Raw genomic sequence first — 15851 nt, 5'->3', positions numbered from 1 at the left:
CTACATCTATGAACCTCCTTTGTATTGTCATTGTCTGCCCAGATGCTCCGCATTGAGGGATGGGCATCCTGATTGTCTTATCAAATGCTAATGTTTTGTGTAAACTGTGTCTCAGAAAAGTAAAGGACCCCTAACAGTTAAGCTCAGTCTCCAACGATGCTGGGGTTGCGGCGCTCATCTTGCTTTACTGGCCAAGAGAGCCGACATTTGTCCGCAGATAGTTTTTCCGGGTCATGTGGCCAGCATGACTAAACCGCTTCTGGCAAAACCACAGCAGTGCATGGAAATGTCGTTTACTTTCCTGCTGGAGTGGTACCTATTTACCTACTTGCACTTTGACGTGCTTTCGAACTGCTAGGTTGGCAGGAGCTGGGACTGAACAATGGGAGCTCACACCGCCGATCTTCTGATCAGCAAGCCCAAAGCTTGGTTTGGTTTACACCACAGTGCCACCCGCGTCCCAAACTGTGTCTGGAATTATGTAAAACTTGCTAAATCCTCAAGAATATCACACTTCAGCCTGTCTGAGCCAAAGGAACCCCACCTTCTGTGAGATGTAATTTCTGACTGTTTGTAGAGGGGGTTTCTCCTCCTCCACGCCAAAATGCAAACCCTTAAAAGAGATGTTTTTTCTGGGTTCTGGGTCTCTTGCCTCCTTGCTAGGAGGGGAAGGAACTCTGTTGCAACTGAAAAATAAATATCTGCCTTGCTTTCACTGCATCCTGCCACCATCCATTCATCTCTGACGGATCATGGACTTAGGGGAGTTGGGGAGTTGGGCAGCAAAAGCCAACCACCGCTATTTTTTCTATATCAGGGGAAAATGCTGAGACCCATTCTTTCTCGGCACTGGACAAGTGGAAGTGTGGCGGCACCATAAAGTGGCCTGGTCCTCTTAGGTTGCAATCAGACATGTAGGTGATGCTGTGTTAGTTTTCCTGATTGCAACACTGGCACTTCTGTCTGAATTTATGTTCTCTTTGTGTTATCTATATTTTCTCTATATATTTTAAAATAATTTTTATTAATATGTTGTGACAATATGTAACCAAAACTGTTATGCATCAAAAGTTCTTGCTTCTCATGCAAAATAAAATAAAAAAGAGAGAAGAAATGGAAAGGAAAAACAAGGAAATGGCATATGAAGAGCTAAATAACATAATAAAAACTCTATCAAAGTGTGAATAAATTAAAAGGAAAAATATGATTTACTTTCTCATTCCAGAAATATATAAACAAGACCTACCTTCCCCCAAAACTGTTGTGCCTCCCTGCAAACAACTAAGAATGGTATGCTGACATACTGTTCCAAATCTCATCACCTTACACATGTGATTTTTTTCCGTGTTAAGGGGGCTGCAAATAGATTTTTTGTGTAGAATCAAATAACACAGAAATGAGTGCTAAACACGCTCTATTTTCTATTTTCTGGAACTAGCTTTCTCCTTGTGTTAAAGTTCAAAGAGAATGCCACAATTAATAGTTTGTTTCTTAATTTCATTTATATCCCACCTTTTTTCTCCAAGGAGCTCAAGATAGCACACATGGTTCTCCACCTCCTCATTTAATTCCCACAACAACCCTGTGGTGTAGGTTAGGCTGAGACACAATGGCTGGGCCAATGTCACTCAGTGAGCTTCATGGCTGAGTGAGGATTTGAACCCTAGTCTCCTTGGTCCTAATCCAACACTCTAACCACTATACCACATTGTCTCTAATAATGTTAGGGAAACATTGGGGAAGTAGAATGAACTGCCATGTGAATGGAGTCTAGATGGGCCATTTGGCTGGTGCAACAGGCTCATTTGTGAGTGTGTGTTCACAACTGATAATTCTGTTATATTTGAATTGTGTTTATCCTTAATGCAATACTGTTGACAAATGGCTGAGATTCTACATATAGAAAACTGATGCAGGAATCTGGAGGTCTCTCCAAACTGTCAGTATTATGCAGGAGAGATTTAAGAGTGTACTAGAACTTTAGCTTTCTATAATTGAAATTGATTAAAGCACTCTGGGTTTGTCCACACTTTTGCTTGACCTGTATTTTGATTATGTTGTGTAGCAATTAACTCCAAGACCTTTTCTCATTGCTCCACGACTGTGCCTTGTGAAAATAGGAACTTACTTGCTGAATTGGATCTTTTTTTTTTTAACTTCTTTTTATTAAGTTTCATGTAAGTAACCAAAAAGGAAAACAAATTAACAGTTACAAAGAAAAGAAAAAATACATAACAAATATCTAAACATAACGTAAAAATATTGTCCATTTCCGTTACAGTTCTTTGTCTTCACGCTTGTCTCTTTATATCTTAGGAACTTAAATCATTCTTCTACACTCTGTTGACCTCCATCCCTCCCGCTTTCAGGCTTCTTAATATACATAATTTATTTTTCCCGCAGCTAGTGATTGTTAATAATTTGCATGTCGTAAGATTTATATCAGACCTGCTATAGTTTTTAGGCTTCTGTAATTCCCTTCGATATATATCATAAATTTGTTCCAGTCATTAATAAACTTTGTATTTTTTTGGTTTCTGATTTTTTGTGTCATTTTTGCAAGTTCAACAAATTCAAATAATTTTGTTTGCCAGTCTCTAATTGATGGGGTAGCTTGGTTTTTCCAATGAATTGGATCTTAATCAGATGTGCAGAAAATCTGAAGACAGATTTTGCTGGTCAACTTTCTGATTCAGCAGATAATATTGTTTTTTCCCCTAAGACAGCTGTGGAACAACGAGAAAAGCTCTCAGACCCAGATAAACTGATCAGTACACAAATAGGGTAAAAATACAGGACAAGCAAATTTAAATAAATTGAATGATTATCTAGTTAAATTTGTTAAGTTAAATTAATTGAAAATAGCTTGCAGATACTTAATTGGCTTAGGATTTTATTTATGTTAAATGATGAATTAATATGTTTAATTCCATAAGGTGAAGATTTAAGGATGTTAATGTTTAAGTTAAATTTCATAAGAATTGGGATTTGGAAAACCGTTAAAAGGACATGCAATGAAATTCAACCAAGGGGAAGCGAGGAAGTCACTTAACGAAGTTAATAAGTGTAATTTTCAATAAGGCTATGATTTATGTTTGTTTGTCTTGTGTGTTTGTTTGTTTATAATATTGTGAAAACCAATAAAAATTTTGGAAAAAAAATACAGGACAAGCAAAAGTGTGAATAACAAGTTCATGTTTAAAAAAACAAAAAAAAATACACATGTATTTTTCCTTCTGTGAGAAAAGTGATGGGAAAATTCACTAGAAAGTGTGGGATGAATGAATGGTTAATGAGAAAACACCCCACAAGCAAATCAGGATGAATGCAGTTTGTTGTCATGTAACTCCTACAAACATATCAGAACAAATAGTAGATATTTGACATAGTCGAATTGCTGTGTAAGCAAACCAGGATGACTGCTGAAAAACAAGTCATCAGGTGGCGCACTATGTGATCGTGTGCACCTGGCAGAACCATCCAGATTGTGCCCCCCTAGTCAAGGGCACCCCCCCCCTCTGGAAGTCCTTGCAGCGGTGGCACTGGTCCTTCCTTCCTTCCTTCTCCCCACCCCCACCTTCCTCACACAACTCCCCATCCCCTTTCCTCTTTCAGCAACACCAACATGAAATTTCAGTAGCCCTCTGGGTGATTTTCAGACTTGGGCGTGAGGAAAAGCCTCTTAGCTTGGGGGGGGGGGAGGGGAGAAGAGAAGAGGGGGAAAATAATAATAATAATAATAATAATAATAATAATAATAATAATAATTTTATTTATACCCCGCCCTCCCCATCCAAGGCCCGGCTCAGGGCGGCTAACAACCAATAAAAAAAATGGATTGAAATAAAACTTAAAAAACAAGATTAAAATACATTAAAATGCAGCCTAAAAGGTTTGCTGAGGGGTGAAGAGGCGAGGATTTGAATCTGGTTGTTTCACAGGTTGGGGAGAATGAGGGGGGGAGGCTGTCCCCAATCTGAGAAGAGGACAGCGCTTCCCTTCTCTTCCCTCCACCGCCCCCCTCCCGCCACTAGTGTACCTCAGAGCAGCTTGTTATTGGTTCTGGGGAAGGCAGAGAGGAGGTGGGGAGGGGAAACGGGATACTTCCCCCCCCCTTTCCTTGGGCAAAGTTAGGGGACCCAAAGAGAGGCCGCCAGCGCCCGGCTGTCAAGGAAAGTGAGGAGAAACAACCCGGGAAACCTTTTATTCGTGGGAGAGCGAAGCAGCCCCTGTGTGTGTCTGTCTGAGGCACTTTTTCCCGCGTGCTCTTGAGATCCCTTCCAGGCTGGTTGAAGCGGCACATCAGTTCAAGGCGTCCAGGCACTGTTGGAGAGAAAGACACGCCACTGCCCTCTGCCTCAGAGGGTAGCTGAGAGGAGAAGCAGGGCCAGCGGGCAGATGTGGAAGGTTATTGCAAAGAAACAGTGGACACTTTAAACATTGCGGTTTTGTTAATTCTTAGAATTTAAATGTCCTTCCTGGGTTCAGAAGGTGTCGTACTTCACAATTACTATTGTTGAGTCCAATGGGACTTACTCCCAAGTATGTGTGTGCTGACAGCTAATTTCAGCCAGGGTCCAAAGTCCCAATGAATACGAGAATGTGCAGAGTGCCACCTTCACCCACCTGTGTAGTGTCAGCTGAGATGGGGGGCAGAAAGGCGAATAAGAAACAGAGAGCTTTTACGGGCTTAATTCTTGTTTGTGTGACTGCTGGTTTTAAGACCCAGACGGACAGTTGTTCTTTCCTAGAATCGCCACCCTAAATGCAGGATGTTCTTTGGAAATTAGATTATAGATTTTTGCCAAAGCTCCTGTATCTTTCTGTCCCTGTGGCTCCTACCTGCACGCTTAAGTCAGCCTTCGCTAACCTGCTGTCTTTCAGACATTTGGACTCCACGTGCCTGCCAGGTGTGCCTGTGCCTTTAAGGGAAAGAAATCTGCAGGAGACAATTCTGGGGACAGAAAGGGAAACAATGGAGCCTCAAGGCAGGGTCTGGAGGCGGCTGAAAAGTTGGCAGCCATGGGGTCTTTTGGATTTCCTTGGGGAACCAGGCTATAAGCTTGAATACACGTGTATTCGCAAGATAACGGGGTTTAATTTATTGGAGGGTGTGTGGTCCCCGCAGGGGTGAAATGGGGAAGCAGAGTCCCTTTAACTCGCTGGAGTTTAAACTGGCCAGGGGGCGGGGCTGCGGATCCCTGTTTCTATCAGCTGGGGCGTCCTCGGCGTCTTCTCTACTTCCATCTGCCGGGCGCTGCGGGAGGGCAATGGGTGCTTGGAGCGCGCTCGCTGCTGCACCTCCTCCTCCTCCTTGGCCAAGGGTGCGCGCCTGGCCGCGGCTCCGCTCAGCATCCGGGCGGAGCGCATCCGTGCCCTTTTCCAAGTCCTGCGGGACGGCGGAGAGTCCTGGGGTAGGTAGGGTTCTGGCGCGCGGGGGGGGGGGGCATTTCGGGTGGGGGGGTGGGTAGCCGCTTCCCTTCGCCGAGCAACTCCGGAGTCCTGCGCAACTTCAGAGACCCCAAATTCTCCTCTGGCTCTTCACCCCAACCTTGGGTGCGATAGAGCATTTGCTTTGCGGTGGGCGAGGGCGGTGGGCGGGAGACAAGTGGGGCCAGGGTTACTCTAGCCACAGTATTTCCAGACAGGGCTTGGAAAAGAGTCTGAAACCGCGGAGAGCACGTGTGTATGAACACCGCTGAACTCGGGGTCTGCTTTCTTAGAAAAGGAACTTACTCGCTTGTTGACCCCATGGTTACTATGTCCTGGGGCTGAGACCTGACAAAGCCCTGGTGAAAGCACATGGGCAGTGGCGTGTGCGGTTGGGCCGGGGGAGGGTAGTGCCAAGCGCGCAACTTTTAGGGGGCGGGAGCCAGGCGCCCCCACGCAGGGAACCCCGTCCCGCTCTGAGTGCCGCCAGGACCCGGCTTGGACTAGCCGCCGCGCGTCCCAGGCCAGCGTGGGGGAGCGGGATTTGCCTGCCGACCAAGCTTCTCCTGGCAAGGGCAGGCAGGGGCGAAGCGCAGCCCCGCTTGGCTCTGGTGGCCAGGCTGAGTTGACGCGCGGAACCCTTCGCGCCCTGGGCACGTGTGCCCGACAACGTTGGTGGCGAGGGCAGCGCCTGGCGCGGTGGGTTGTGTTGGCCTGGCACGCGCCGCGCGCACTCCAGCACAAAAAAGGACGCAAAGTCTTGGTCCCCCCCCAACCCCTCCATTTTTTGGCTTGAGCACCCCACGTCCCATCCCTTCCTCCTTGGTGCCTTTAGCTTCTGTGAGGAAGGTGAGGTGCAGGCAGAAGTTCCACAGGATAATCCCTGGCTCTTTGGGTAGGGTAGATTTATTCTGGCCATGGAGGTTCTTTTACGTTATCCTTGGTTGTGATGGATGTTAGATGAATCCTATGTCTTCTTATTTGGGAGCAAAGCCTGCTGCGCTCGCTGCAGTTTACTCCTTGGTAAAAATGTATAGGATTATGCTGCTGCTCTATGATAGTTTCTTTCCCTTTAAAAAACAACACGCTTTTCTGTACACTAAGAGGGGAAAACGTTTTTGGGTACTGCACATGGATGGTTGGAAGCCATAGCAGCTTCTATGGGGTAGGTGAGGTGCAGGCAGAAGGATAATCCTTGGCCTCTTTGGGTAGGGTTGGGAATGTCCCGTTGTCTGATACTATGGTGGGCTCCTCACAGTCCGTACTGTGGTCAGATTTGGTACAGCACAGCTCTTTATGTTGTGTTCTTGGTTTTCCTGGAAATGTTTTTTTCTAGAGCCCAACTGCTAACCCAGAGCAGCTGCAGAGGAGCAGGAACTTTTGTCACTAGGGGGCGCAAGTCTCTAGAAATCTTAAGGGCTGCCTTTCACCAGCATCTTAGTTCTCCTTAGTCCTTGAAGTGCAGCAGCCTGCCTGGCCCTGGAGAGAGACTTTTTGCAGTGCAGCTATGCTGTTGAGTCCATATCCTGCGCATGCTTACTTGGAATTGAGTCCTGCAGTGCTCAGTGGGATGTACTGCCTTGTCAAATGTGCCCAGGAAGAAAGCTGGCATGTGCTCCTGGGTGGCCTGGCTCTCAATATCTGGCTGCTGCTGGGCTCTCCATGGCTGAACTGGGAATAGAGAACTCTCCTGCCTGGACTTTTCTGTTGAGCTGACTAAGATGGTTTGAGTTTTCATCTGGCATTATATTTCTCCCTCCCTTGCAGGGTTGGAGTGACCATGTTCTGAGGCAAGACAGGCAACTTGTCTTCACCAACAGTGTATAGGAATGTCAGAGGAGCCTTCTGCACCAGGCCAAAGGGGGACCATCTAGTTGAGCATCCTGTTCCCACCGTGACCACCAAGATGTCAGCCAAAGACACAGGGCTGCTCTGTGGATGGGCAGAGCTAATGTACAGGGAAGAAGCCTCCCTGCCCGTCAGCACTGCTTGCATGGGCAGGACAGAAATGCTTCTCAATCCCAGCTGCTGCAAACCGCAGGAGGGGAGAGTTGCTCTTGTGCTCCTGTCCTGTTTGTGGGTTTCCCTTAAGGAGCATCTGGGTGGCCACTGTGAACAGGATGATGGAGTAGAGGGGCCAGTGGCCAGATCCAGTAGACTCTTCTTATTCTCTTCTGTAAATACTTTATTTTCCATTTTTTCAAATTTTTCAAATTGGTTTTCACAACATTATAAACAAACAAACACATAAGACAAAGAAACATAAATCATAGCCTTATTGAAAATTACACTTATTAACATTGTTAAGTGACTTCCTCGCTTGGTTGGATTTCATTGCATATCCTTTTAACGGTTTTCCAAATCACAGTTCTTATAAAATTTAACTTAAACATTAACATCCTTAGATCTTCACATTATGAAATTAAACATATTAATTCATCACTTAACATAAATAAAATCCTAAGCCAACTGAGTATCTGCAAGCTGTTTTCAGTTAATTTAACTTAACATATTTAACTTAGTAAAGGTAAAGGTACCCCTGCCCGTTTGGGCCAGTCTTGCCAGACTCTAGGGTTGTGCGCTCATCTCACTCTATAGGCCGGGAGCCAGCGCTGTCCGCAGACACTTCCGGGTCACGTGGCCAGTGTGACAAGCTGCATCTGGCGAGCCAGCACAGCACACGGAACGCCGTTTACCTTCCCGCTGGTAAGCGGTCCCTATTTATCTACTTGCACCCGGAGGTGCTTTCGAACTGCTAGGTTGGCAGGCGCTGGGACTGAACGACGGGAGCGCACCCCACCGCAGGGATTCGAACCGCCGACCTTGCGATCGGCAAGTCCTAGGCGCTGAGGTTTTACCCACCCGCGTCCCATTTAACTTAGTAATCATTAAATTTAATCCACTCTTCCTGATACTCCTCCTCCTTCTGGTCATGGACTCTTCCGGTTAGGTCGGCTAGCTCCGAAAAATCCATCATCTTCATCTGCCATTCTTCTATCGTTGGTAATTTTTGGGTTTTCCACTTTTTAGCTAACAAAATACAAGCAGCAGTTGTGGCATACAAAAATAACATCTTTCTTGGGCAATTCCAAACCTGTTATTCCAAGAAGAAAGGCCTCTGGTTTCTTTATAAATGTATATTTCAACATTTTTTTCAATTCATTATGAATCTTTTCCCAGAACTCTTTCTCCTTGGGACAGGTCCACCACGTATGATAAAAGGTCCCTTCCTTTTCTTTACATTTCCAACATAGATTGTCACAGTTATGATATATCTTTGCTAATTTTACAGGAGTCGAATACCATCTGTACATCATTTTCATGTACATCCTTTAACACAGTACATGCAGAGAACTTGACCCCTTTCTTCCACAATCTTTCCCAATCCTGAAACATTATATTATGTCCTACATCTCTTGCTCAATCTATCATCACAGATTTAACTTGTTCATCTTTTGTATGCTACTCCAACAATAACTTGTACATTTTAGATAATTTTTTACCTTTTGTATCGAACAACTCCGTCTCCAACTTAGATTTTTCAAAAGCAAAACCATTTTTCTTATCCAGTTTATACAATTCATTAATCTGGTAACCAATTTAACTTATCTTTAACTTGATCAAATGGTTTTAATTTGTAACCTTTTTCTTCTATTAATAAATCATAATAGTTCAACCATTTGGTATCCATATTTAGTTTTTTCTGGGTCTTCGCCTCCATTGGTGAAAGCCATTTGGGCATCTTTCTTTCTAAAATATTTTGTCCAAACATTATACAACAATTTCCTAATTACATGGTTTTTAAATGCATTATGGGCCTTTACCTTGTCATACCATAAATATACATTCCAACCAAACACATTGTCGAATCCCTCCAAATCTAATAGATCTATGTCTTCTACAGTGGTGCCCCGCAAGACGAACGCCTCGCAAGACGGAAAACCCGCTAGACGAAAGGGTTTTCCATTTTGGAGGCGCTTCTCAAAACGAATTTCCCTATGGGGTTGCTTCGCAAGACGAAAAATCTTGCGAGTCCCCGCGGGTTTTTCCCCGCTCCCCCCCTTTTCCTAAGCCGCTAAGCCGCTTATCAGCTGTTCCGCTGATAAGCCGCTTAACAGCTGATCGCTGAAAGCCGCTAGACCGCTGTAGCGCTAATCCGCTAAGCTGTCAATGGGCTTGCTTCGCAAGTCGAAAAAACCGCTAGAGGAAGAGAATCGCGGAACGGATTCTTTTCGTCTTGAGAGGCACCACTGTAATTGCATCCATTCTTTAATCCAGCAAAGTGCAGCAGCTTCAAAATAAATTTTTAAATCTGGCAAGGAAAATCCCCCTCTTTCTTTAAAGTCTGTAAGTAATTTATATTTAATTCTGCGTTTCTTCCCCTGCCAGATAAATCTGGATAGTGTTTTCTGCTATTCTTTAAAACATTTCACATTATCTATAATTGGGAGGGCTTGAAACAAAAAAAAGCATCTTTGGCAGCACATTCATCTTAATTACAGAAATCCGGCCCATTAATGACAGTTTTAGGTTTGACCATATCTCCAAATCTCTTTTAATTTTATTCCATAATTTCTCATAATTATCTTTATATAAATTCAAATTTTTCCCAGTCAGGTTCACCGCCAAATATTTAACTTTTTTCACAAAATCTAGTCCCGTTTTTTCTTGTAATAGTTTTCTTTCTTCATTATCCAGATTTTTCTCAATTACTTTGGTCTTGCTCTTGTATAATTTGAATCCTGCTACCTGACCAAACTCTTGTATCAGCTCCAGTGCTTTGACTGCACTGGAGTTTGGATCTTGTAATGTCAGGACTAGATCATCAGCAAAGGCTTTTAATTTATATTGTTTCAAACCTACTGTAATACCTTTGACTTGTTCATCCTTTCTAATCATACTTGGCAAGACCTCCAGGACTGAAATAAACAGCAGAGGGGAAAGTGGGTACCCTTGCCTGGTTACCTTCTCAATTCTAATTTCCTCTGAAACCACATTATTTACAATAATTTTAGCTTTTTGTTCTAGATAGATCGGTTTAATACCATTTAAAAAATCATGGCCTATCCCCATACTCTCTAAATTATGTAACATAAAACTCCAAGATACATTGTCAAAGGCTTTCTCTGCAACAATAAACATTAATATTGCTCTACAACTCTTTCTTGCTTCTAACTTTTCCAAAATATCCCCAACATTTCTAATGTTGTCTTTCATATGTCTTCTGTAAATACTTTCTTATCCGCTCTAAATCTTCCTGTACTGGTTCCTGCATGAGTTCTGGTGTTATGAGAGAGGGAGAAAAACATTTTTCCTACCTACTTTCTGCAAGTCTTGCAGGATTTTAGAACCTCTGGTTCCATTGCCTCCAACTTGCTTTTTTTCTAAACTTCAAAGTTCTGAAAGCTGCATATTTTCCTCCTAGGGGAGTTGTTCCATTGATACGGCTGATCTTACGAAAATGTCCTGCTTGCATTCCCTTATGTACCTGGCTGCAAAGCAAGCATTTTGCTCTGTTGGGTTAAAGGTGCCATTTGAAAATAATTCCCCTCATTTCTCCTAGATTTTTTCCATTCAATGTGCAATAATGCCAATTTTTTTCACATACACCCTGTGTTGGACCTTTGCCAACATAGTGCCCCCTGAGATGTTTTGGGCTGTACCAGGTTGGTGAAGCCTTCTCTAGAACCTGGGTTTGGCTGAGTCTATCAGTGGTCAGTGGCTTGAATAGCCAAATAGAACTTCCTGTTGAAGGATCAGTCTACCTCTGAATACCAACTGCTGCGGAGCCACTTGAGAACACCCAGAGGGGATCAGGTTAGTCCTTGATGGAAGCAGGGTGCTGGACTAGATACACCTTGGCTCTGACAGAGAAGGGATCCTCTTTTGAGCAGAGGCCTCACTGTGCAGCAGCTTTCACCAAGTTTGTGTCTTCCAAGTGTTTCAGATTGCAACTCCCACAAGGCCCATCATGTTGACTGGACCTGCTGGGTGTTGTTCAAACCATTCACCATGGTTCTCCTATAAGCCCTTTCTGTTATTTGTTTTGTTAGGAATAGGACTGTTAAAAGCAGATTGTGAATACCAACAGACCCATCATAGCTTACAAGTGGACGTGGACGCCATATGCAAGGAATTTCCGGGGGTTTTCGATGGGAAATTGGGACAGTATACGGGCCCCCCCATTGCTCTACAGCTTGACCCCGCAGTACGACCGGTCAGGCTCAAGGCCTGCCGGGTCCCGTTCGCCCTGAAACCCCGTATAGACGAGGAATTGGACCGGCTCGTGGAGCAAGGAGTGCTGGAGCCGGTGCCTAATGCCCCCTGGGAAACCCCAATCGTCACACCCGTCAAGCCTAATGGTTCGGTTCGCATCTGTGCAGACTACAAATGTACCATAAACAAGGCCCTCACGGCCCATGCATACCCAGTGCCAGTGGTCAGCCATGTTCTTGCCACCCTGGCTGGGTCGAAAATTTTTGGCAAGCTGGACTTGGCCCAAGCATATCAACAGCTGCCAGTAGATGAGGCCACAGCAGAGGCACAGACGATTGTGACGCACAGAGGAGCGTTCAGGGTAAAGCGGCTGCAATTCGGTGTCAGCGTGGCACCAGGCATATTCCAGAATCTAATGGACTCACTCCTTAAAGGGATTCCTGGCGTCACCCCCTTCTTTGATGATGTGTTGATTGCCGGGCCCACACCAGAGGAGTTTGAGGACCGCCTCCGCACCGTTCTGCACCGTTTCCAGACGGCGGGTCTCAAGGTGAAGCGGGAAAAATGTCTACTAGGAGTGCCTCAGGTGGACTTTCTGGGATTTATGGTGGACGCAGAAGGGGTCCACCCGACTGGGGACAAGGTACGGGCCATTTGTGATGCCCCAGCGCCCAAGTACAAGACTGAACTTCAGGCCTTCTTGGGACTATTGAACTTTTACCATTCCTTCCTTCCCCACAAGGCCGCGGTAGCGGAGCCCCTACACAGACTCCTGGACAAGCGGGCCCCTTGGGTGTGGGGCCAGCACCAGGAGGCCGCATTCCAGGCAGTCAAGGACTTGCTGGTCTCAAACTCAGTCTTGGCACACTTCGACGAGAGGCTGCCGGTGGTGCTAGCATGCGACGCCTCGCCCTATGGAATTGGCGCTGTCCTGGGACACCAACTCCCGGATGGAAGAGAGGTACCAGTGGCATACTTTTCCCAGACACTCAACGCAACCGAGCGGAACTACTCGCAAATCGACAAGGAGGGTCTGGCAATCGTGAAGGGAGTAAAAAAATTCCATGATTTCTTGTACGGGCGGCCCTTCACCGTGGTGACTGACCACAAGCCGTTGCTTGGCTTGTTTGCCCCTGGAAAGCAGACCCCCCAAGTGCTGTCTCCTCGCGTCCTCAGGTGGTCAATTTTCCTTGCCAGCTACCAGTAAGTATGCACTGATTCACCATCCGGGGAAGGCGATGGGCCATGCGGACGCCCTCAGCAGGCTACCACTACCGGAAACAGGCCCCGACCCAGCACCTGCACAAGAGGTTATGAGCCTGGAACTGCTTCCTGACCGCCCCATTCAGGCACAAGAAGTTGCACACCATTCCAAGAAAGATAGGGTCATCTCCCGGGTCCTGGACTGGGTGTGGAGGGGATGGCCCAGCAGCAGCCCCGGGCCAGAATTCGCTGGCTACACAACCCGCAAACATGAACTGTCGGCCCACAAGGGGTGCCTGTTATGGGGAAGCAGGGTCGTTGTTCCCCAGCCCCTCCGCAAAAGGGTCCTCACAGCCCTACACGAGACACACCCAGGGGTAGTAAGAATGAAGGCCCTTGCCAGGAGTTATGTGTGGTGGCCGGGGATCGACGGAGAGATAGAGGCCTGGGTCAAACACTGCCAGGCCTGCCAAGAATCCCGCCCCGATCCCCCAAGGGCCCCAGTCCAGTCCTGGGAGTCCGCCCGAGCACCATGGTCACGCCTGCATGTGGACTTCGCTGGCCCCTTTCAGGGGAAAACATTCTTCATAGTGGTGGACTCCTACACCAAATGGCTGGAAGTCGCACTGGTACCGTCCACTTCTACATCCGCAGCCATCCGGGTACTACGCAGGCTGTTTGCAACCCACGGGCTCCCTGACACTCTCGTCTCAGACAACGGGACTGCATTTACGTCAGGAGAATTCCAAACCTTCACAGCGCAGAACGCCATCCGCCACATCCGTTCGGCGCCATTCCACCCTGCCACCAATGGCCAAGCAGAACGCATGGTGCGGACCACCAAGGACACCCTTTGCCGCATGACGCAAGGGGATTGGGAGTACCGCCTTGCCACATTCCTTCTAGCACAGCACAGCACCCCCAGCTCAACGACTGGCCGGAGCCCCGCTGAACTACTAATGGGTCGGCGCCTTGCAATCAGATTGGACCGCCTTCACCCCGATAGAGCTCAGGATGAGGTAGTGGTGGGGGAAGGCAAGAACCCCCGGACCTTCGAGGCTCAGGACCCAGTGTACGCAAAGAATTTTGGGGCAGGCCCAGCATGGGTACCCGCCACAGTCACCAGGGTCACTGGCCCCGTGTCGTATGAGGTGCTAACGGATGGGGGGCAATGCTGGCGCTGCCACTGCGACCAGATACAGCGACGATTCCCGGGAGAAAACCAGGAGGAGGAAAGGGCAGAGGAGTCCCAAGGTATATGTCATTCTTTAGTAAATTGGTTAAACTCTTGGTGCCTGATTTTCCCGGTCAGCCTTGCCATCTCCGCATAGTCCATCATCTTCATTATCCATTCTCCTTTCAATGGGGCTCTTTCCTCTTTCCATCCCTGGAAAGTAGTATTATTGCCGTTGTCATCGCATACATAAACAGTGCTTTCTTATCCTCTGGTAATTCTTCTCCTACCAAATATTTTTTAATGTCTTTTTTATTAAAGATTTCTTGGTTTACAAAAGTATGTGCAATGTTTCTTTTTTCAAGTTACATTTTCTTGAAATATACAGGTCAGTTTCATTTGTATTTTTTAAATTTTTTTTAGTAAAGATTTTCTTGATTTAGAAAGCTATGTGCAATGTCTCTGTCTCGTATCCCCCCCCCCACGTAACACATTTCTCCCCCATTTGTTGAGACATTAGGAAGAATAGGGGGAAAGAGGTGGAGGGGAAAAAAAGATCAGTGGGGTTGGGGTTGGGTGGTGATGTTTCTATTTTACTTAATATATGTGGGGTTTTGTGTCAGCGTTGCTTGTGCGGGTTCTCTGCTGTTCACTTGTGTTCCTTTGGTGGCGAGAGAGGTTGGGGTTGGCCTAGGGTGTGACTGTTCATTTGTAGTTGACTCTGGTGGTCTTTGTTTTCATGTGTGAGTGGGGTGGGTGGGATTTTTGGATCAGGTTAGCCATATTGATTTGTATTCTGTTGGTGGATTTTTGTCATTGTCTTGTTGGGCTATGTATGTGATAAAGGGGACCCATACCTGGGTGAAAGCATCGTCTTCTATATGTCCCTGTGTCAGTTTCAGTTTATTGGTTAATTTTTCTAGTAAGGCTGTTTCCCATAGTATTTGGTACCATTGGTCCATACTTATTCCTGACAGGTCTCTCCAGTGTCTGGTTATGATGCTTCTGGCTTCTGAGAGTAGGTGGGTTATGAGTTATTTGTGGTGTAAGTGGGTATTATTGTCTTGGAAGATGTTTAGTAGGGCCAGTTCTGGGGTGATTTCTAATACTTGCTTAGTTATTTTACATGTTTCTCATATGGTTTTCGTACAGAAGAGTTGGATTTGGGGGCATTCCCACCACATGTGGAGGTATGTGCCTGTGGAGGTGCACCCTCTCCAGCATTTTGGTGAATTACCTGGGCTTATTAGCGCTAATTTCCTTGGTGTTAGGTACCACCTGTAGGTGAGTTTCCGAGTGAGTGCTTTCCTTTTCTTTGATATGGATTTAAAGCAGGGTTTAGACCATGTTCTGGTCCACTGAGTGGGGTTAATCTCATAGGAGGTTTTTGGGGTAGGTTTTTGAAGGTTGTCAAGGGCCTAGTTGCTGCTGATTTTACTACTGGATTGTTTAAGAGGGCATGTAATTGGTGGTGTGTTAACCAGGGCATTTGGGCGTCTTATAGTTTGTCTTGTATTTCTTGTGTTGGCAAGGGTTTGCTATTTTATAGAGCTTAATTAGGCAATATCAGCCTCTGGTTTGACAGGTTTTTATCTGGAGGTTTTCTGCTGTGTGATGGAATAATGGGTGGTGTGGCAGGGGAATTAGTGGGGATGGGGTTGGGGACAGTTTGCCTATTTCTGCTTTCCATGCTTTAAGCATGGTCTGTGTGTACCTGTTAGGTATTGTGGGAATTTTCCTTAGTTTGTTTGGAATTGGGTATGCTGTGGTGCAGGTATTTTCAATTGTGTCCCTCTTCTGGTGTACCTGCTGTTTTGTATCATCTTCT

The 15851-nt window shown here is 46.1% G+C and overlaps 1 protein-coding gene across 1 annotated transcript in view; it reads right to left on the bottom strand.

Moving 5' to 3' along the window:
• DKC1 (dyskerin pseudouridine synthase 1) overlaps window positions 1–15851 on the bottom strand; it is a 185729-nt gene that overhangs the window by 26398 nt on the left and 143480 nt on the right. The window lies entirely within an intron of this gene.

Source organism: Podarcis raffonei, chromosome Z (assembly GCF_027172205.1).
Source record: "Podarcis raffonei isolate rPodRaf1 chromosome Z, rPodRaf1.pri, whole genome shotgun sequence".
NCBI lineage: Eukaryota > Metazoa > Chordata > Lepidosauria > Squamata > Lacertidae > Podarcis > Podarcis raffonei.
The sequence above is the reverse complement of the archived record's forward strand: the minus strand, read 5'-3'. Positions and strand labels throughout refer to the sequence as shown.